Source organism: Eupeodes corollae, chromosome 2 (assembly GCF_945859685.1).
Source record: "Eupeodes corollae chromosome 2, idEupCoro1.1, whole genome shotgun sequence".
Lineage (NCBI taxonomy): Eukaryota > Metazoa > Arthropoda > Insecta > Diptera > Syrphidae > Eupeodes > Eupeodes corollae.
In genome coordinates, this window is record NC_079148.1 from 21,356,384 (window position 1) to 21,378,215 (window position 21,832).

Consider the following 21,832-nt stretch of genomic DNA (forward strand, 5'->3'; position numbering starts at 1 on the left):
ACGCACCCGGAAAGATTTAGCTAGATAGAAAAGATTGTTCAGTGAGGTTCTTATTCACATAGGATTGAAGTGCTACCTTAACTTATTATGTAATATAAGATTGGCAAATGTACACAAAAAACCATCAAAATAGCGAATACAAAAACATATTTTTTGGTCTGTCAAACAAACTCAGTGACAGTCGCCATTTTGAATAGAATAGTTTTGGCTTTCTGATAGAAGAAAGTTATGGCCGAAAAACAAACACACAACTTCGGCTTCGTCTGCGTTCCGTTGCGCCTGCTTCGAGGTTGCTTTGAATAACACTTCCAATATGACATTTCTAAAATGGCACTGCTGTCATTAGCAGCTGTTAATAAAAAAAAAAAGAACAACATTTATTAAATGTCTAATGTAAAAATCTTTCATAAATACAGATTAGTAGCTACATTGTGATTTAACCTTAAGAAATTGATTTTAAAATTTCAATCAAACAAACCTAACTTAACGAATACTGTATTTTGCAACCTGACAGCTGTCATTTAAATTAACAAAATTATTTGAAGACCAATATTTGCTAATTGTGTTTGGATTCCGAAAGAGGTAAGTCGTACATTTTTGCATTTTACTTTTTAGATTTTCATGTGATAAAATTGTGAATATGATTGATTCATCGGATTCTGCACCTGGTTCGAGAAGTGTTGTCCCCAAAAAGAAAATCAAACCGCTAAACGCTTATAGCAGTCAATGAGAAAGCAAATATACATGGTCCAGAACAGTAAAAGAAGATCCAAAGTTTTTTGTTGCTTATACAAAAAGGAATTTTCGTGTATAGTCACAGAGGACAAAATGATTTAAAATCGCATGCGCTAACAAAGTCTCACGCTCATATCGTTCAAATTTATTGAATTATTTTTCAACTCCGGGACAATTTACGTTGGATTTTGAAGAAAAGGTTATTGTTGCTGAGCTGACATCTGTCTTTCACACTGTGAGGCACTCATTGAGTTACAACAGTATGGATTGTGGACACAAATTATTGCCATGTATTTTAAGGGATTCAAAAATAGCCCACAAAATAAGTTGTGGTAGAACTAAAGCAGAAGCTTTAGTGAAACAAGTCTTCGTTGGGGAATTCATTAAAATAATTTTGAAAAAAATGCATGGCAAAAAATTATATTTATCGATTGCTACAGATGCAAGTAATAGAAAAAATCGAAAAATGTTTCTAATATGCATTCGAGATTTCTGTGAAACCATGAATCTGTAAATAAAGTGTCAAAAATGTTAGAGGATGTTCAAAAAAAAAATGGTCTTTCCTTAAGCAAAGTATCCGCGTTTTCTGCTGACAATGCAAATGTAAACATTGGCAAAAACCGTCCCATATTGACAATTTTAAAAGCGAAAAATGAAAAAATTATAAAGGCAGGTTGTCCAGCTTATATATTTCACAATGCTGCTAAATTTTCAACTCACAAACTAAAATACGATGTAAAAAATTTTTTACTGAAAGTATACAGTTATTTGAGTCGTTCGGCTGAAAGAAGGGCTGATTTGCAACAACAGTTCGAAGCTTATGAAATGGAGCGGGAAGAAATATTAAAACATGTAACCATCACATTTGTATCATTGGACCCAGCTGTTGAAAGATTACTGAAAACATGGCCTGCTCTTAAGTCACACTTTCACGAAAATGTGGAAACGAATGTCCTCGTCTTATTGAGAAAGCTATTGAAGCAGAGTGCGACGAAAGAAAAACGCTTGTCCATTTATCATTTGTTCATAACGTAATGTTTTCGGTCGAAAAAAATTGAATCAAATTCTCTCACTGTAGTTCAAATGCATTTGAAAATGCACGAAATTCGTACCAAGTTTAAGGAAAGACTAATTGATAAGTTTTTCGGTAGCGGAGTAAGAGAATTTCTATCTGATTCGAGTTTGGATGACTTTATAAGATTTTATGTTAAATTCATTGAATACATAGAAAAACGATATCACTTTTCAGATAATAATATTCTGTCCAATCTTTTATTTTTAAATTTAAATGATTCTCTAAAATTTGAATATTATTTAAGTGCTGTGCGCTTGCTCAATATTGATGAAATAGATGTGGATTCTCTTTATGAAGAATATCAAATCATTCGAACGTCATTGAAAGTAATTTTGGATCTAAAAGATAAAGACCTCAACTCCTTATCAAAATGGAGCCAAATATTTAAAAGCTTTTCAATTGAGGAAATTCCAAATATATTTAAAATAATTTCCTTTGTCTTTAGTATTCCAAGCTCAAATTGTTTTGCAGAAGCCGAAGCTAAAGCGTGTTTGTGTTTCAACCATTAGTTTCTATTGAAACGTCATAATTTCAATTTATCAAAGAGCATAATATAAGAGAATAGGCTTGATATGTCCGCCATTTTGAGATTTTAATAGATGAAAACGTTTTAATGTAATTGGCACCAAATTTCAAATGATTAAGAATAATATTACGCTCATTTAAATAAAGTATTTGGTTGAAAAGATAATTTTTGCATTTTTTAAATGTTTTATCATGACAAATCGCAGAATCGTTACTTTAAGTATTCGTAATTTCCTAAAGGACCAACTATAATAGACCTAACCTTAAGCGAACGAGCCGATATACTGTTTTATATTTTACTAATCATAATAGAAGTTGTACTCGGTTTCGTTAAGTTTTGTTTCGCCAAATTAAGCAAGTACTATTGCAATGGCTTGAACTTACGTCAATGTCAACTTTGAATTGCATTTTAAATCAATTCCAGGTTTACATGCTTGTTGCCTATTAGTAATTTTAATTTATGTTACTTGTCAATTTTGCTCGTGACATTAGTTATTTGCAAATAAGTGCTTGAAATGAAGAATTGAAAGATTTTTTTCTTTTAACTTAAGAAATTAAGTTTTTTAATCATTTTTTCAAAAAACAAATCAATTCACACAAAACACTTTACAAAAATAAAGTTTGTATCAATAAAATTAAATTGTGACATTAATTAAAGTTTGAAATTTGCTATAAAGTAATCACAATCCATTATGGTTAATTTTTGTTTTATCGATAACTTTTGAAACTTTTCTCTTGAAATTTGACATTAGATTAAGCTCTTATTATTCAAGTATAGTTGCGCCTTAAATTCATGTAAGACAACTGAGTATCTGTCACTTCCAATCTAGAAGTCAGTCACCGTATTAAGGTTAGTTTACATTCTTGTATTTTTTTTTTCTTCCCAAACTGTCACTGTTGGGATGTGTTCAAATGCAAATGTGTTTGACATGATTATCGTTCAGGTATATTTTCTTAAATGTTAGTTTATTATAATAACGGACCACTTTTTGTTGTCAAAGTTAGAAAAGATGGATACAAAACAATGTCAACAAATCATGATAATAAAACTTGGCCTTTATATTGAATTATTAAGTATTTTTTGTTTCAAAATATTAGCATTTTGTTGGTTACTTTGATTTGTCAAAATATTGACTTTACAATTATGTGTAACAACATTATTACAAAATTTGATAACTGTCAGGTTCACTGTCAATTTAGTTTGTCATATTTCATCAATATAAATAATTAATAGCCAGTATATACTTTTATTTCTGTATATTTCTGAATTAAAACACATTCCAAACAAAAAATTATAACAAGCTTTGTTTTAGTAAATAATATTCGTACTTCTTTTAATCACACGCTCACTTGGGGATCTTAAGTGACGGATAATAAAGTTTAAACAAACATACCTAAAAACCAACCGTTTTTCAAATACAAGGGTTAGGTAGTTAGATATATAGGCAGATAAAAGTAAGACAAAGAAAATAAATAACAAACCCTCAAGAACTCAAAAAAATGTTTGTGTCACGCTTGAGTGTAATTTTAGGCCAATGATCCCAAATTAGCCTCATGCAACCTGCTAAATATAAATAAGTTGCCAAAAAAGAATAAAATATTCCTAACGCACATCCTTTAATTGTATCCCATTGGAAAACAAAACCTAACCCTCCTTTTTGTATTTGACTTGAGATATATTTTAGCTAAAAATACGTCCTAGATATGTTTTGACTGTTACTGAAAAAGGTCATTGTATTTTTGTTTGAAGTGTGTACATGTAGGTTGGTAAGGTAGGTACTTATAAGTTGTCTGCTGACTTTTCTACCTACCTACCCCAAAAAATTGCCTAAAATTATCCAAAAATAAAACACAAAACACAAAACAAACACACTCAGTAGAACGTCTTTTTCTTCGCATTTTGCTCTCTTTTAGAATTTCGTATCTTATTTCATCCCTTTTTAGCTAAAAAAAGGACTAACATCCTACACAATTCGTACATGTTGTTTTGTCTGGCAACAAAGTCGTTGTCCGCCATAGTCATCACCAGCCGCCAATCGCCCGCCCGCCCGTTGTTGTCATTCGTTTCGTTTCGTCTTTGATAAAGGCTCCCCCGCATATATAAGAATTATAATATCTACATAATAATAATAATCATAAACAGGACCTCCCGCTATATTGTCGTCATCTTCGACGCCACCATTATAATATCGTCTGCAACATGATTGTTTACCCGCATGTTTTATTTTGTGGATTGTTTATAGACCTATAGCAACAAATAAAATCAAAACAATATAAACAGGTATACCTTTATATAAAGAAGGTTGTTATCCTTTGAAAAAAAATGTCTTTATCCCAACAGTATATCGCGTCTCAATCATATTTTATTCCAGAAGTTATGTCACGCTCTTTGTTTTCTTGAAATCAATAAAAATTTGTATAAAAGTCCTTTATACCACAACAATGCTTACATAATGGTTGTTTGGTACGTCAATTGCATAACGTGAAATATTTGATTTGATTTTTACGGCCTTAACATTATTATTTGCAGGATTGTAGGCTTAATAATGAAAGTAAGTACAATTATAAATTCAATAGAAAAATTATAACAACAAAAATTTAAAAATTTATTTAGGTCCTTTTCTAGAGTTTTCGAAATTATCTTAACAGTCATTAAACATCAAGACGCAGGTTCACATCAAACAATCCTATGAACTTATGTTAAATAAATAAATAAATAAATTAGTTGGAGCAACAGTTCATGAAGAACCAAGGCCTAGTGACTTACAATTCTCAACCATTCCTGTGTTTGAGTAATGTTGTCAGAGATGGAACTTATGTTAGAAGAACTAAATAAGTTTGTCAATAACCTAGTAGTGGACCTCCGACCGATAAAATGACGGCTTCTTGAATATTCCTTTTGATTGATTTGAATGGGATATACTTTTTTTAAAACTTATATTTGAGATTTAAAAATAGAGTAAATCAAAATGATAAATGATTGTTACTTAACGATTTCAATTAACGATGTTTATTTAAGATAACTGCTTAGAAATACCAATATTTTTGTATTGCCTACGAATTTTAGAAAATTGATATTTTTCGCTTGTGGTATTAGATTTGTTTTGAGTTAAAAATAGATATTACAAAAAACATTTTTGAATCTATTTTTGAAAAAGAGGCTGGGCTGGGATGCGACCCATACCCGTCTTTCAAATTTTCTATACTTTCAATATCAATATCGTTCTTTATTCTTGTTATATTTAAGCCGATAGCCATTTCAGTTTTTTGTTGATTTTGAAGGTTTTCGTGTAATGTAAAAAAGAATTGTCAATTGTGTTTTTTATAAAAAAAATGATAAACAATCAGCTGCAACATTTTCCATTTGACAAAATAGGTTTAATTTCTATATCTGTTCGACATTCTTAGCCGAAAGCCAATAATTAAAAAATTTAACAGAATTTGTTGAAAGCTTTTATTTTTTTATAAAAACATACCGTTTTGATTTTTTTTAAGAACATTATTTTGCGTCAACAACAAAATTTATAATAAAAAACCTTAAAGTTAATATCCTCCATTTAGTCTCGAAATATTGGAATGGAACTTCAGTTCTTAACAAGTTTTTGTAGATTCGAATTCTTTATACAAACAAAAACTTGAATATTAAATTTTTCTAAACATTTTAACAAATGTTAAAAACAATAGTTTTTGTAATATAAAATTAGTTTGAAGGCACTTTATTTAATTTTTGATAAGATAATCTACATTATGTTAATACAATCCAACTTCCCTATAACGAACTTCTCCATAAGGAAGATCTCTCTATTACGAATTGATTTTGAGTACACATCTTTTTGGTTCCTTTTTTGGTGTGTTTTGATTTCCTTATTGACAAATTTCCATAAAGCAGATTTTTCTCTACAACGCACAAATTTTTGTTGCTTGAAATCCAAATCTCATACGTTTTTGTTTCCACATAACGATTTGTTTTCAAATAATTTCTGTTAAAAATAATAGCATGCAGAAAAAAACCTTATAAGGGGATTTCCCCAAGATTTTAAATCAATGTTCAGGCCTCAGTGAATATATGTAATTGAAAATGTCCCGAAGTAGCGTTTCTCTCGAGAAAAAGTTGTTGAAAATAAATAAAGTTGAAAAAGGATTGACTAAAAAAACAGATATTGGTAAGCAATTTGGAATTCCTCCAAGTAGCTTATCAACAATTTTAAAAAACAAAGCAGCGATTTGAGGAAATGTGGAAGACGGGGAATTAAGCACTAAAGGCAAAAGACTTCGAAAAAGTCTTTTCGAGGATATTGATGAAGCAATGCTGAAATGGTTAACCGCCGCACGTGGTAGGAATCTTCTTAACTCTGGACTATTGATTAGACAAAACACCAAGGATTTCGCCAACGCAATGGGGTGCGAAGAATTCGAAGCAAGTACAAGATGGTTGGACAAGTTTAAGAAACGGCACGAAATAGTTCAAAAAACCCTATTTGGGGAAAGTGCAGATGTCAACACAAAGGATCGTGATGATTGGGTTATAAATGTTTTGCCACGACTGGTTAAAATTTTCAGCAAAAACGACATCTTTAATGGTGATGAGACTGCAGGTTTCTTTTTAAACGCTTACCCAATAAATCAATGGCATTTAAAAATAAGAAATACTTTTGTGGAAAATAGAACAAAGAAAGAATGCCTGTCCTTGTATGGAAGGCCAACAATCCAAAATATTTTAAGGAAATAAAATCTCTAAATGAAGATTGTGAATCCAAAAAAAAAGCATTGATGACAAGTGAAATTTTTACAAAATGGCTTTTAACAGGACAACAAATTTCCTTCGCAAAAGAGGGAGGTTGTTTTTTTTTGTTGATAACTGCATGGCTCATTCAAAGAATGTAAAAGATAAATTGAAAAACATTAAGCTTACCTATTTTCCTCCCAACATGACTTCTTTACTTCAGCCAATATACCAAGACATTATCTACAACTTTAAACAACATTACAGAAAAAGTATTTTGACGAACATATTGACAGAAATGAACGAGAGCAAACCTGTTTCGGTGATAGACTTGCTACAAGCCGTTCGAGATCTAAGCAAAGTATAGAATGTAAAATGGAAGAATGTTACCCAAACTTAAATCACTGTCTTCTTCAAATAAAAGTAAAAACAAAACGTTTCTGGATAACGAATTTTCTATATAACGAAGTAATTTTCTTGTCCCGTGCAAATTCGCTATAGGGAAGTTTGACTGTAGTTAAAATTAATATTATGATTGTTATGATAATTATCAGCTTTGAGAATCCTAGTCTTTCAAATTATAGTGTTGACAACAAAAAAATCCCTCAGAAAGCAATATTTTAACTAAAACTTATTGCTTATAATTTCCAAGCATATATAATCATTTTAAAAATACGAACTTAAAACAAATTTAACATCTTAATGTCAGATAATGTCAACAGTGGATTAAGATGGAACTATACTATAATACATTAAACGTGCTTATAAACATCATTTGTATATAAGCATTTTAAATGTATAGTAGTTTGGTGAATTTTCTTAAAAAAACATTTCAATTGCCTTTTAAAAAGGTGCTACCATTTTTCTTATTGCTGAACTTTTTACAAAAAAATATTGCAGTTTTAATTTAAATTTATGAGCTTCATGAGCTTAACATATTTATGAAATTCATTCATTATATTTATGAATGTCATTCATTTTATCTACTTGAACTTATTAGAGAGGAAGATAGTCAATTGTTAGACAACATCATTTGAAATCCGCAAAATATTCAAAATAACTTAGAACTTACTAAAATGGCTTAGCGACTTTAAGTATGCGGTTTGAAGAAATCTATTAAGGAATGAAATTTAAGAAAATAATATAATACAAACATAAGTGCAATTTATTTTCAATATGATGAAATTTTCCCATTTTCCTTAATTAAATAAATTTTACATTCATAGAAAAATACAACACGGCATTATTTCATCTTCCAAAAAAAGTTACCTCGTCTTATAAAGGGTAATTTTTTAAAAGCTTTAGGAAAGTTTTTCGAAAAAAACACATAAAATTCAAAAAAAAATAAAAAATGAAATCTTTATTTGAATCGATAATACGGTCCATATAATTTAAGGTTTAAAGATTATTTCATGCAAATGTTGCCCTTGACTCAAACGGTCTATCCACTAAGTCAAATTAGGCATACTCTTTACAACATTTCGGCCGGTATCTCACGAATAAATGCTTCAAGGTTGTCTTCCAATGCGTCAATTGAGGCGGGCTTGTATGTTCATACATGAGTTTTAACACAGCACCACAAAAAATAATCTAAAGGCGTTAAATCGCACGATCTACGCGGCCAATTGACCAGTCCGAACGTGAAATAAAATGTTCACCAAACTCGCCTTCCAATAAGTTCATTGTTACGCGTGCTGTGTGGTTTGTGGCATCGTCTTGTGGAAACCACATGATATGCAAGTGAAGCCTTTACATTTTGGGTAAACAAAAGTCAAATACCACTTCACTTTATCGCCCACCATTCACAGTTAAGTTACGATTTGGATCATCTTTGAAGAAGTACGGTCTAATGATGCTACCAGCCCACAAACCAAACCAAAATGTGACTTTTTCTGGATTCATTGGCTGATATTCACTCCAAAATCGACAATTCTGCTTATTTACGTATCCATTGAGACAAAAATGAAATGAATGGTGAAAAAGTGGATCTTCGGCCAACTTTCCAAGAACCCATTCAAAAAAATTTGTACTTTGCAGTTCAATTCGATTCGATAATAATTGGTGGTCATCATTAATACTGGGCGATACAGCTGCAATAATTTCTGCAGTTCACACTCTACGTAAGCGTGTTGGTGGTTTATTGCCCAACAATGTAAACTTGGTGCGAAATTTAGTCACAATATCCCGAATAGCCGCTTCAATATATCGATTAATATGACCATAAAATGGAAGAAGCGCGCGATAAACTTTCTTAACAGAGCACGCATTTTGATAATTAAATTCAATAATTTGCAAGCGTTGTTCGTTTTTAAGACGATTCGAGGTTAAATTATCGACCAAACGGAAGATGTTTGACAGTGAAATAAAACACGAAACGTGCGTCAGCTGTTTAAACCAGTGTTTCCAAAAAGATAGTAGCTAAAAAATCACCCATTAGTATCCATCTTACATCGACTCGAAGCTTTTTTAAAATTCTGGACTCAGGAATTTGGGTACACTAAGGCGTCTACGCCTATTTTTCCGACCAATTTTAATAAAATTTAATATTAGTGGCGGGTAAATTTTATAAAAAAATCAATTCGTTGTTAAAGTGTTTATCGTTCTAATTAAAATGTTAAAATTTGACATGATTCAAAATAGCCGATAATAAAAAACTTAAACTTAAGGACCTTAACCCTACATAAAGTATGATTTTTAACATTTTAGATTTATATTGATTTTATTTAAACATATATAAAGTTGGTTTCCAAGAGGAGAGGTCACTGTACTTTAGGTCGACATCCGCACCTGCTCGGCAAGTTCTAACCAATCTTCAAACCATCCACTTCGGGATTATATTGTTTGAATAACTACTTTTATCGGAAGATAATCGACCTGCAGCTTGAGTGTTTTTATAAATAAAGGCGATAGACCTGATTCCAACATGATCAGTCCGTTTAATGTAAAATCTAAGCAGTTTTTCTACTTGTTCATATTTCCTACCTCCCCAAGCTTGTGCCGCATAAAACATAACTGATTTTGATACAGCTTCGAAGACCCTGAATTAACTGGAATGTGTAATTTCCTTATTATTAAAACATTGCTTCTATGCTACGTTTAAAGCTATTTTCGACCTAACAAGTTTGTCAATGAGATGTTTTTCCATGCTTAAGTTCGTAGTAAAGCAGACTCCTAGATATTTGTAATCTTTCACCAACTATACTTTTTCACCATTATAGTGCCATTGCTCACTTGCACCCGATCTTCCTCCGCCATTCTTAAAAACCATCATTTGGATTTACTTAAATTTACCACCTTTTTTCAATATTCAGCAAGCTTATTTACCACTTCCCTTGTTGTGGACTGGGAAAATCAAGACATGGTTTGGGATGGATCCTCCCTCTAAGATCTGGTTGAATACTGCTGTAAGAGATACAACAAGAGTATCTGTACCCGGGCCGGGCTTATAATATATTTTATTCCATTAAGTTTTCGGACCAGGTTAAGAACTCAGACGACTTGTTAGACTTCGCAAGCTGTTGCGGTTGGGCTTCCGAATAGTCTTTTTTCTTTTTTCGGCAGAGAAGTTTATAAATCTGATTATACTCCATGTATCGGTCCTTTGAAAAATGTGTATTATGATTCCAATATGCGCTCAGCCAAGCGTAAGAAAAGCTTCTAACCTGCATGCATTCCTTGTCAAACCAAATGGTTCTATATTCAGTTTTTGTTTGACTGTTATTCGGTATGTGGTATGCTCCTTTAAAGCTTTTTTCAATTTTGTTCAGGCTTGCGTCGTATTGTTCCCACATCAGAAGCGCATCTAAATGTGTTCTATGCATATTCGTTTGACCAGCGTAGTTTGGGAATCAGTTGCATTTGTACATTAGTTTCATTTTTGTCTTCCCCATTAATAAAATATATACAAAGAGGCATGAGGTCTGAAAACGGTTCCTTTTTCCAGATTTTTAACAACTGTTCTCCAGTCACCACTTTCCAAGCTGTAGTCAATGACCGAACTTCTTTGTTTTCCCACGAATGTAAATTAACCCAATTTATCACCATCAGTTAGACCGTTCATTACACGGAGGCCGGAAGTGTTCCAAAGTTCAAGCAATTGATTTCCTCTTCTATTCTTAATTGTGTCTTTTGAATTTCTTGCTTTTCCAAGTCTGGCATTCCTAATCCCTTCTTCAATCCCTATTCTTGCGTTTAGGTCTCCCACCAGCAATATATTTTCTACTTCACCACATCCTTGAAATCCTTAGGAAATATTAGGAAATCCTTGACATTTTCGAATTTAGTGTTCCAGTGATTACAGTTGACTTATTATGCTGGGATTATACGGTAGATTTTTCATCAAATCCTCAAATCCAAGTAAGTCAGAACTCCATTCTGTTTAAATTCACAATGTACGGCTTTCAGGTCTTTTTTGTACCCAAAAATACATCCCCCGCTTGCTCTTCCTTTTGAGCAACATTTAAAATTCTATAACTTATGTTTAGGCCAATTAATATCAAAGATTCACTTTGTCCACCTATCGAGATCTACTCATTTTACTATAAAACTCCACAGATACCAAATTGAAGAAGAAATTTAGAAAAAAATGTATGCAAAGTTTACAACAAAAAAGAACATTTTTTCTTGACTCATGGTCTGAGGGTATAACAAAAACGAATCGTAAATAATTCATTTTTTATTTTTTTAACTTAACTTCTGCAAAGAACAAAATATTTTATATTTTTTTGAAAAATTAAAAACCAAAATGAAGAATTCAATGATAAGTGTTTCAAATAAACCTTTTAAAACATAAAACCAGAATTTTTAATATCAATATGTAAAATACTTCGAAAGATCAAAAAATTCAATGCAAAACAAATTCAAATATGGAAAGGATGGGATGTTATCAATATTAATAGCTTCCTATTGGTGTTTATAAGAAACTTAAATCTAATATAACAACTCAGTCAACGAAAACATGTAAACATGTTTTTATTTGTAAAGCTATATTACTAGCTAAATTCGGCAAGCGTCAAAATCAATCATTCTCAAATGTGTCAAGTATTTGTGATTCCTTCGCACACTATTTAGGCTCTAGTTACGCTAATTCGACTGCAAGTTCAGCATGGACAGCCGAATATTTGTCTTCTGAATGTAAGACTGATATTGGTTGTTTAGAGTTAAATATTTCCGAAATCGAAGATGGTCTCTTGAGTTTAAATGATGACAATAAACCAGGCCCAGACGAAATTCCACCTCAAATCAAATGGGGTGGCGCAACAGTCTGTTGTGAACCAGGGCCTAGTGACTTACAACTCTCAACCATTCCTGTGTGCGAGTACCGTTGTCAGGAATGGAAGGGACCTACAATTTTAGGCCGAATCCGAACGGCTAGTTTGAAGAAGCACTTTTTCATGACAAGAATTACTCTTGAAGGCTGCTTCTCTAGCTGAACTGTTTTTCCTAATTTTTAATAGCTCTTTAAAGAACGGGGAATTTCTTCCATCATGGAAGAAATCATTTTTAAACCCTATTCACAAAAAAAGGGTCTAAACAGCAAATATGTAACTACCATCCGATTTGTAAAATGTCATGTATTCCAAAACTTTTCGAGAAATTGGTATATGAAAAACTAACATTTTTAGTAAAGCAACACATTTCACCGTTACAACATGGTTTCGTTGCAGGAACATCAACAATGACTAATCTTTCTATTTTCTACAATTTCATTTTAAATAATCTCGAAGAAGGTCATCAAATTTATGTAATTTATACCGATTTTTCAAGGCATTTGATAGAGTAAGTCACTCTATTTTAATTAAGAAATTAAAAAACTTTGGATTTCATTCTATGTTTTTGAAATGGTTGGAATCTTATCTTAAGGGTCGAGTTCAATTTGTTTGCATTGACGAAGTTCTCTCAAAACTAGTTTTGGTTTCATCTGGTGTGCCCCAAAGTAGCCATCTTGGACCACTTCTTTTCCTAATTTTTATAAATGACTTACCTAGTATTTTCCTTAAATCTAGTCAACTTCTTTTCGCCGATGACCTAAAGTTTTTTCGCTGCATAAAATCTATTAATGACTGTCATCTCTTACAATACGATATTTCGAAATTATCCCAATGGTGCAAGAAAAACAAATTATATTTAAATGTAGCTAAATGTCAATGATTTTCTTTTTGCCGCAACTTTTCTGAAATCATCTTTGAATATAATATTGAAAATCAAGTTCTAGAAAGAGTAGGGGAGAAGAAAGATCTTGGTGTTGTTTTTGACCCCAAACTTAACTTTGTTAAGCACATTGAATTTATTGTAACCAAAACAAATTCCATGCTCGGTTTTATCAAACGCAATAGCATAGACTTTAAAGACCCTTTTACTCTCAAATCGCTTTTTACCACATATGTAAGACCAATCTTGGAATACTGTTGTGTTATCTGGAACCCTTTTTATAACATTCAATCTAAAAGAATTGAAATGGTCCAACAAAAATTTACAAGATTAACTATTCAAAAATTTGGGTGGAACATCGAAACTCCATCATACAAAACTAGATGCCATCTTTTAGGTATTCAATCACTTGAAAATAGACGTAAAATGTTTTCTGCGATGTTTATAAGTGACATTTTATCATACCATATCAAATGCCCTTTTTTGTTGTCTTTAATAAATTTGTATGCTCCAACGCGACAACTTCGAATACGTTGTTTGTTTCGAGAAGATGTACACAGAGTTAATAACGCGAAAAATGAACCTATAACCCGCTGTGTCAAAGAAACAAACTTAATTTTAAATTGTATTGAATTTGATTTTCAATTAAGTAGATCTTCTTTGAAAAGTAAACTATTAGGTATTGTATTTTCATTTTAATTGATTTTATATTTTGATCATGTATGAACGAATTAATTTAATATTTTTATTTATATTTTATTTTTATATACTTCTCATATTAATTATATTTTAAGTATTAAGTTAGTTTAAGTTTATTCAATAAATTGTAAACATGTAAATATTTATCTAGTGGTCTAATTGTAGATTTTTAAATCTCATATTGATGAATAAATAAATAAAAATTTAAGAAAACATTATTTTATGACAAAATTTCTTTGTTTCACAAGTTAAACCACTAACAGAATTTTTAATTTCCGTGAAAACACACTCAAAAAGCATTAAAATTAGGAACCTACATACTTTTCCTAAAAAGGACATGTTGTGTTTTAACTGCATTGATCTAAAATCCACTAATCTCTAATTTTGTATGTAAAATTTTACTATTTTCAAACACAAATACAGAATACTTTCACATTTTCGTTAATACTACCAAGTGTGAACTTAATCAACTTCAAAATATTTCTTTATAAATTTAACATAACCAACAAATTCCGAAAAATATATTTCCAAATGTAGTCCTTTTCAAATAGCTTCACTTTCTTTGAGAGCAATTTATCACCTATGAAAAATTTGATTATGTCTTCAAATTGCCGACGGCATTTATCATTTTATACTTTTTTAATTTCTTTCCACACTTTCCAACGGCATTTCCTGATATACGATTCACTTGGACTTAAATTATAATAAATAAAGATAGACACACATATGTATATGAGAGTACATAGTCAGAAGGTTTATAACAAACAGATCCTACAAAAGGATACGAAAGAGAGATGTTTCATTACTCACCACAGTAAAGTAAAATAACTAAGGTAGGTTCTAGCACTACAGGTAAGTATGTTGAATTTATTAACAAAACTAGAAAAGAAATCGTTATACCTGGATAGTTATCGTTAGGTGAAAATGACGTCCTTTTAAAAATTTAAATATTAACCGATGCCGAATTAAAAATCCACGCATTTACATACATCCAGAACATACATAATATATAAAAATTAGAGTAAACGGGTCACACTCCCAAAAGCCCAAACTACTGTCAGTTGAAACTCGAAAGAACACACAAATTTACATACAAATAAAATCGCAAATTCTACAAAAAGGAGACACAAAACGAAACTAACTTTGGTAGAGTAGGTAACATGACATAGAACAAACAAAATAAAAAGTTTGCCAAAAAATCTTTTAAATATGTGTAAAAAATATAAAAAGCTGCAAAACAAAAAAACAAAAAAAAACACACTCCAACAACTTGCCCCTTCGCTCTAGTGATTGATTAAATATACTTTTTTTTTATTTTATTGCGAATATTTTTCGCACACACTTTACGCTATTTTCTAATATATTTTTTCTTCTATTTTCTTTTTGCAAAAATATCTTATATGCTATAGCTCTCTCACACACACAGCCCCCAACAACCTAACTCGCGATTAATCTTTCAGATACTAGATACTATATTCTTTTTTTTGTGTGTGTTGCTTTTGTTGCTGCTTCGTCCACCACACTTTGCTAATACCGGCGTTTCTTGTTTTATTATTTGGCATTTTTATTTTTGCAAAAATAAAACAAAATAAAACCAAAGTTCGTGCAAAAATAAAATAAAACAAATGTTTCGCGATTTTGTTTTGTTTTGCAAATTCTCTTTTTTCGTATTCGAAGAGAACATCTATACTTGTCATAAGAACGGAACGATACCTCGTCTCGTGTACCTATGAGATACTTTTTGTTGGTTGATTTTTGCAAACTTTTTGCAAAGTGGTTCGCGGGTTCGATGGGGGGATGGAGGGTGGGGAGCTGATAAATCGTACATGATACTGATTAAGAGATGTTTGGAGAAAATGGCAAAGAGTTTGCGAATTTTCGTTTCTTTTTGTCATTTTTTTCAGGAAATGTTTGTTCTTATTTGAATTTTGTATCTTCAAGGCTCTGGCAACATGTATCTATTAATGTTCTTGATGATGATTCTGTTGAGTGTGAAAGAGAAGATTCTCTTGCGAATTTTTTTGTTTGCTTGGTTCTTGGCGAATTTGCAAACAAAAATTATTTGCAACGTGTTGTTGGGGAAAAAACAAGAGAATTAAAAGAAGTGTAAACTTTTGCTCTTGAAAGTTTGTATAGTCAAATGTTGCTAGAGGAGAATAAGCAACAACAAAAGAAAAAACAACAACTTGATAGGAAGCAAAGAAAAAGAGTAAGAAATGTTGCAAGAGAATGCATATTGTGCATGCGTAGGTTTTTCGGTTGTGAAAACGAAAAGTGAATAAAGTTTCAAAGGGGGAGGGAAGCTTTTGCCATTCAGCAAACAGGTGTTTGTTAGATACAAGATATACAACCCCATCTGTGGAGTGTGTAGTGACTGACGTTTTGTTTGGTGTATGAGTGCGTATGCCTATGCACATGCACAGGAGGGTAGTAATGAAAATCAGCAGCAAAACAAACCAAACAAAGTATGAATGAAAAATGTTGCTAGAAAAAATGTTGATAAAGAGAACCTATGTATGGTTGCTTGGATGGAGGAGTTAGGTTTTGGAGGCTTTGCTGCTTGTTAATGGTTGGTGTTGCTGGTCCCCAACAACATGTGGTGCTGCTGGTGGGTTAGGAGAATGGGACATTTTTTGCAAACATATGCTGGGGGAATATTCTCTTTGGGATCGTTTTGGTATCCAAAAAAAGTTGCAAACTAATGAAAAGAGTGTGAGTGATGTTTCAGACGGTTTTTGTTCGGTTTTGATGGTGTAGGTGAATGGATTGTGATGTGTGGTGTTGTGGTGGGGCTTGATGAAGGAAGAGAACTGCATGCATTTGGAATTGGAATCGTCTAAGTGTTAGTTAGACTTGGGGGAAATAAAGAAGAGGACGGACAGAATTGGATGGAAAAGCGAGTCTGAACTGAATAAAAATCCAAAGGAAACAAGACAAAGTTTTTAACGGGCAGTCAGCAACATACTAGACGCCGCATCAGCAGCTACAGCTAAAGCAGCAGCAGCACCAGCAGCAGCAGCAGCACTAGCACTAGCACTATACTACTCCATCAGAAACAAGAGGGGCTAGAGATTCTCTGATGAGATCGAGGCGTTTGGATTTGGACGACCACGAGCACGACGACGACGACGACTATTGCGGGCGCGACGGCTGATTCTACACCGAGGAGCATAGCCAGCAACAGAGCTCCATAGCAAGCCATTGGAGTAGTAGAGTAGAGGAGGCACGACTGACATTAACAACAGCAGCAGTCGCAGCAGTAGCACCAAGTGAAGCAGCACTCTAGCAACACACGGAACGCGGCGCACACAACCGGGCTTTCGTTGGTGGTGGTTTTTGTATCGTGAACAGTAGGTACAAAAAAAATATATTGCAAAAAAATAAAAGAAGGCAAAAAAAAAAACGCATTGGTCTCGTATACACCGACTGACTCTGGACTGCTGCGTTGCGGGGTTCTAATCCACAAAACGTTCGGAACGTCAGTAGTGTCGTCAGTTCGATACAAGTCGCTGCTGCCTGCTCTCTAGAAATATCATTTTCGGTTAGTAACATTTTTGAACAAAACAAATTTAAAAAAAAAACTAGATATTCAAAATATCTAAAGAGACAAAAATTGCATTCTGAGAGTCGGTATGAAAATAAAAGATAGTTTTTAACAAAAGTTAAAATTTTCGAAAAAAAATAAACTAAGTTAATTTTTGTCTTCTAAAAAATCGAAGAGACAAAAAATATCTTTTATCGGTTTTGAACTTTTTTTTTTAAGTGTGAACGATTTTTGTCTTGATAGAAATTCTCACGTTCTAAAATCTGAACTTGCGATTGTTAAGAAAAGAAAAGAAAATCTTACGCGCTTACAACTCGCGCCACAAACCCGGAAAAGATAAAAAGATACACAAAGAGTATCTTCGAAGTTTAGTTTTTCTTTACTTTTTTTTTATTTTTGGTGTTTGGTCTTGTGACGAGAGTATCTATGCGAAGTTAGGGAACATTATTCTGAATGGCGCCACAATATTGAACTTGATTCGTGTCGTTTTTGAATCTTCTATTTTTTTTTCTATCTAAACTGTTTCTGCTTGGTTTCCTTCTTAAAGGCAAGCGAAAGTTATCAACTGGATCAAACGTATTTCCACAATCCACCAGCAAGGATAATGCTGCTAAAAAACAATGCATTTTTAAAACGCGCGCGGTTTTCGAGATTCAAAACTCTATTTTCGCCCAAAAGTGATTTAATTTGATGTGATTTTAATTTATTTTTAACGATTTTATTTTTAATTTGTGATTTTTTGATTTTTTTACAGAAATTTTAAACAGCTAAATTTAATTCAAAGAAAAATAATATTTGTTTCAATGCAAAGTTTTTAAAAGAAGTGAAGTGCAAAAAAGAAAATATCGCGATAAAAGGAAGCATAAATGTTGACGTTTAAATTAAAGAAGAAATAAAATAAAAAATTGCAAAAAAAGATAAAAATATGCATACCTAACTGTTTTTATTTTTATACAAATTAAAAATGAGAAATATTACTAAATATTTATGCAACAAAACTAAATAATCAAACAAACAAAAAAGGAAAAAGATTATTTTTAAATCTAAAACAAAAAAACAAAAAACTTCAAAAAAAGTACGGCGTATGTCCTTTTTTTGGCCAGGAAAACAAAAATTATTAAATTTGAAACTAAAGAAAACAATTATTAAAAAAATCAAGTGCGGAGAAAAAATTTAGTAAATATATTTCATCAAAATTTGCAATTTATAAATCTTTTATACCTAATTTTCTCATTCGGATTTCGACGACGTGGTTTTTACATTTGCGTGGGTGATTTTTTTGGATTTAATTTTCTCCATCTTCTCTAAATTTTTAATTTCAAGTATCTTAAAAAAAAATAAAGTTACCATTGTGCTTTAGTTTGAAAAATAATTTTGAAAAATCAAAACAAAAATTGTTTAACTATTTCGGGCACGAAAAAGTAAATTTCAATTACATAATTTGTGTTTACTGTTTGTTTATTTTTCAAAGGAAAACAAAAAACAAATCTAAACATCCGAAAGAAAAACGGATTTCCGGTTAAATGTTTTTTTTTGTTGTTTTACTAAAATGTTTCATAAAATAATTTAATGTGTGAACGGACTTTTTCGCAACATTCAAATATCTACACAACTTTATTGCTATTATAGAAAATCTAATGGAAAAGGATTATCTTGGAATTTTCACATCAAAAAGTTATTTTGTAAGTATTCATACTTTCATTTTCTTCTATTGTACCTAACTACTAAAAGTAAAAGTGAAATTTCCCTTTAAGGATGAGAAAAAAGATCAGTGATAGGTGATAGGAAATTTAAAGCCTTCAGGAAGCTAAAAGATATTATTCAAAAAATGATGTTTTTTTATTTATGTCTAAAAGCTATGATAAGGATCACTTATTAAATGATAATCTAGGTGTAACCAGTTTTATTTATGTAGAAAGTGGTAATGGCTCTAAATTGTGTTCCTACGTTATGGTTATGTTTTAAAACGCTTATCAAGTTCATATTTTCTAAAAGATTAGAAGAGAAAAGTTCTCTTCAAGAAGTAAAATTTTTTCCCACGCTTGACCAATATTTTTCTGTAACTATTCATTTAAATAAGTGAAATAAGTTTTTGAGTATCTGGCCAGATCTTAGAAACTCTGGTAAACATCTAGAGATCTTTTAACATGAGCTCAATTTGGTGTGTTATGATAACAAAAATTCTTTCGAAATTGAATGTTAAAGTGATTGATTTCGTCTGGGACATGAACAAAACGTGACAAACACAACCTAATTGTTTCATTTTTTACTTGAAGCCTTCCAAAATAACCACGAAATTAAGGATCTTTCAAACAAAATTTTTGAATTTTGATAATTTTTACGAATAATGAAGAAATTTACTCAAGAAAAGTTTAATTTGAAAAACCAGCTTGTTATATTTCTTATAAAAAAATTGGCGCAATATTTTAAACAACCTTTTGCTAAGGTTTTAAAATTAGAAAGTTGTTTGCAGTTTTTGTAATTTACCAACTTTCCAAAATTTGAATCGTTTTTCTAAAAAGAAAAATACTTGTTTACTTTACTTAAAAGTAATTCATCTTCTAAAAACAAAAAAAAATTCTAAATTCCGGGAACAGATCTTTTAACTTTAAATTTCAATAATTATAAATTGATATGGATTTAAGTATTTATAAAAGTTCGAGTTTATAGCCACAAATTTTAAAAAGAAAAGTACTTATTCGCTTTAATTAAAAATGATGCATCTGAACACGCCTAAACAGTGACAGTTCATATAAAAACCTTACAAACAGAATTTGGAAACAGATCTTTTATATTTAAATGTCAGGAATTGAAAACCCATATGGATTAAGAAAGTTTATCTTTATAATCACAATTTTTAACAATTTTTAATGAATATAAAAACTGTATTCATCTATAAATGAATTTAATTAATAAATACATATTTGTCAGATGATATTCAATATTTAAGTAAAATTACTTAAAATATCAGAAACAGAACAGGACATTAGTCAATTTCAATTTCAATTTTTTTAATGTAATTAATTAATAGAAAACTTTATTTGTATTTTAATTTATAAAACAGACAAACTTAACTAAAGCGCACCAATCAGTTTCAAAAACCAATACTTTTTGACGTTTCTTTCTTTTTTTTTTGACAACTAGGTGCTGACAAGGAGATCTGTTTGTTTTGTGGTTTCACCACAGTAATACCAAAACATTTTTGAAATGTTAGTTTGAGTAAATTCTTATTTCGATTGTGAAAATATTTAGGTCCATTTTTTTGGGAAATAAATACTTTTTAGACAATTAAAAACTACTATTCATCAAAAAGGCTATTATTTTTAATACAGGTGGTCGTCAGGCGAGTCCATTGATTTCTATCTTATTTATCATACTTAAAAATGATCTGTAATCTAATAAGGTTTACATAAACATGAAGGTTTAATAAGAGATATCGTAATATAAATGTCAATGAAAAAATATTGTTTTGTTTGATTTGCTTCAAGAAAAAATCCAATTTCTTTGGTATTTATATTTTATAGCGATAATTTAAATAAATTATTATCAATCTAATCTGCAAATTTAGAATATTCATTTTGTTCTATTAATTATAAATTATTCTTGACACATCAATTAGATAATTGTAGATAGTAAAAAAAATAGAAGTTATTTAAAGACTTTTTATATGATATTGATTTGAATTTTGTGAATAATTTTTACTTGGCATTCGATGATAGATTTCAAACAAATTAAATTCATAAAATATTATCCATAGACATCAACGGTTTTAAAGCGGTTCTAATTTATTTAAGTTTTCGATTTGTTGTCTTTATAAACATGAGTATAGATTTATTTGACCTTATAAGAAAAATTGTAACAGCAGTATAAATATATCATTATTATAACATAATTATAATTTTGAAATAACTTATTTAATTACTTAGTAATACACGAGAAGAAATTAATAACTCCTAACAACAATTAACCAATTTTAAAACTTTTCTGAAAATGAAATTCTTAAGATCAAACAATTCGGTGAAAACGATAAAAGTGTTGGAAAAATTAACATTCAAAAGTTGTATTTTTAAATGGATTTCCAGTTTTGATATAGTTAAGAACAAAATAGATAGAAAAGTGACATGTTTTGAAATACAAGTAATGTTGGACACTTCACAAAATGTTGCTTTCTATGATTGATGCGTTTGTATAAAAACAAAATTTTGGGTAAAATAAGTTTTACAAATATCCATCGTTCAACAAAATCCATTGTAATAAATATGCAGAACACAAACCATACATTGAAACGCGTTTAACAAAATTTCAAACCAATTCTATTCTAATCCAAGCAGTCCCACTTTGTAAAATTTCAATTGGAGAAGTGACTTTTTCCCCTAAAAAA

General features: G+C 30.8%; 2 protein-coding genes across 9 annotated transcripts in view; one reads left to right on the forward strand and one right to left on the reverse strand.

Moving 5' to 3' along the window:
• The window catches only part of LOC129948562 (ubiquitin-conjugating enzyme E2 N), a 47,853-nt gene that overhangs the window by 23,445 nt on the left and 2,576 nt on the right, over positions 1–21,832 (reverse strand). The gene's annotated exons all lie outside the window — the stretch shown is intronic.
• The window catches only part of LOC129948561 (longitudinals lacking protein, isoforms N/O/W/X/Y), a 398,307-nt gene continuing 393,239 nt past the window's right edge, over positions 16,765–21,832 (forward strand). For 2 of the 8 annotated variants that reach the window (XM_056059653.1, XM_056059656.1), the window contains exons 1-2: positions 16,766–17,448; positions 18,206–19,133. The gene's annotated coding sequence lies outside the window, so the exon portion shown is untranslated. The other 6 variants (XM_056059661.1, XM_056059662.1, XM_056059654.1 and 3 more) reach the window with 5 other exon arrangements.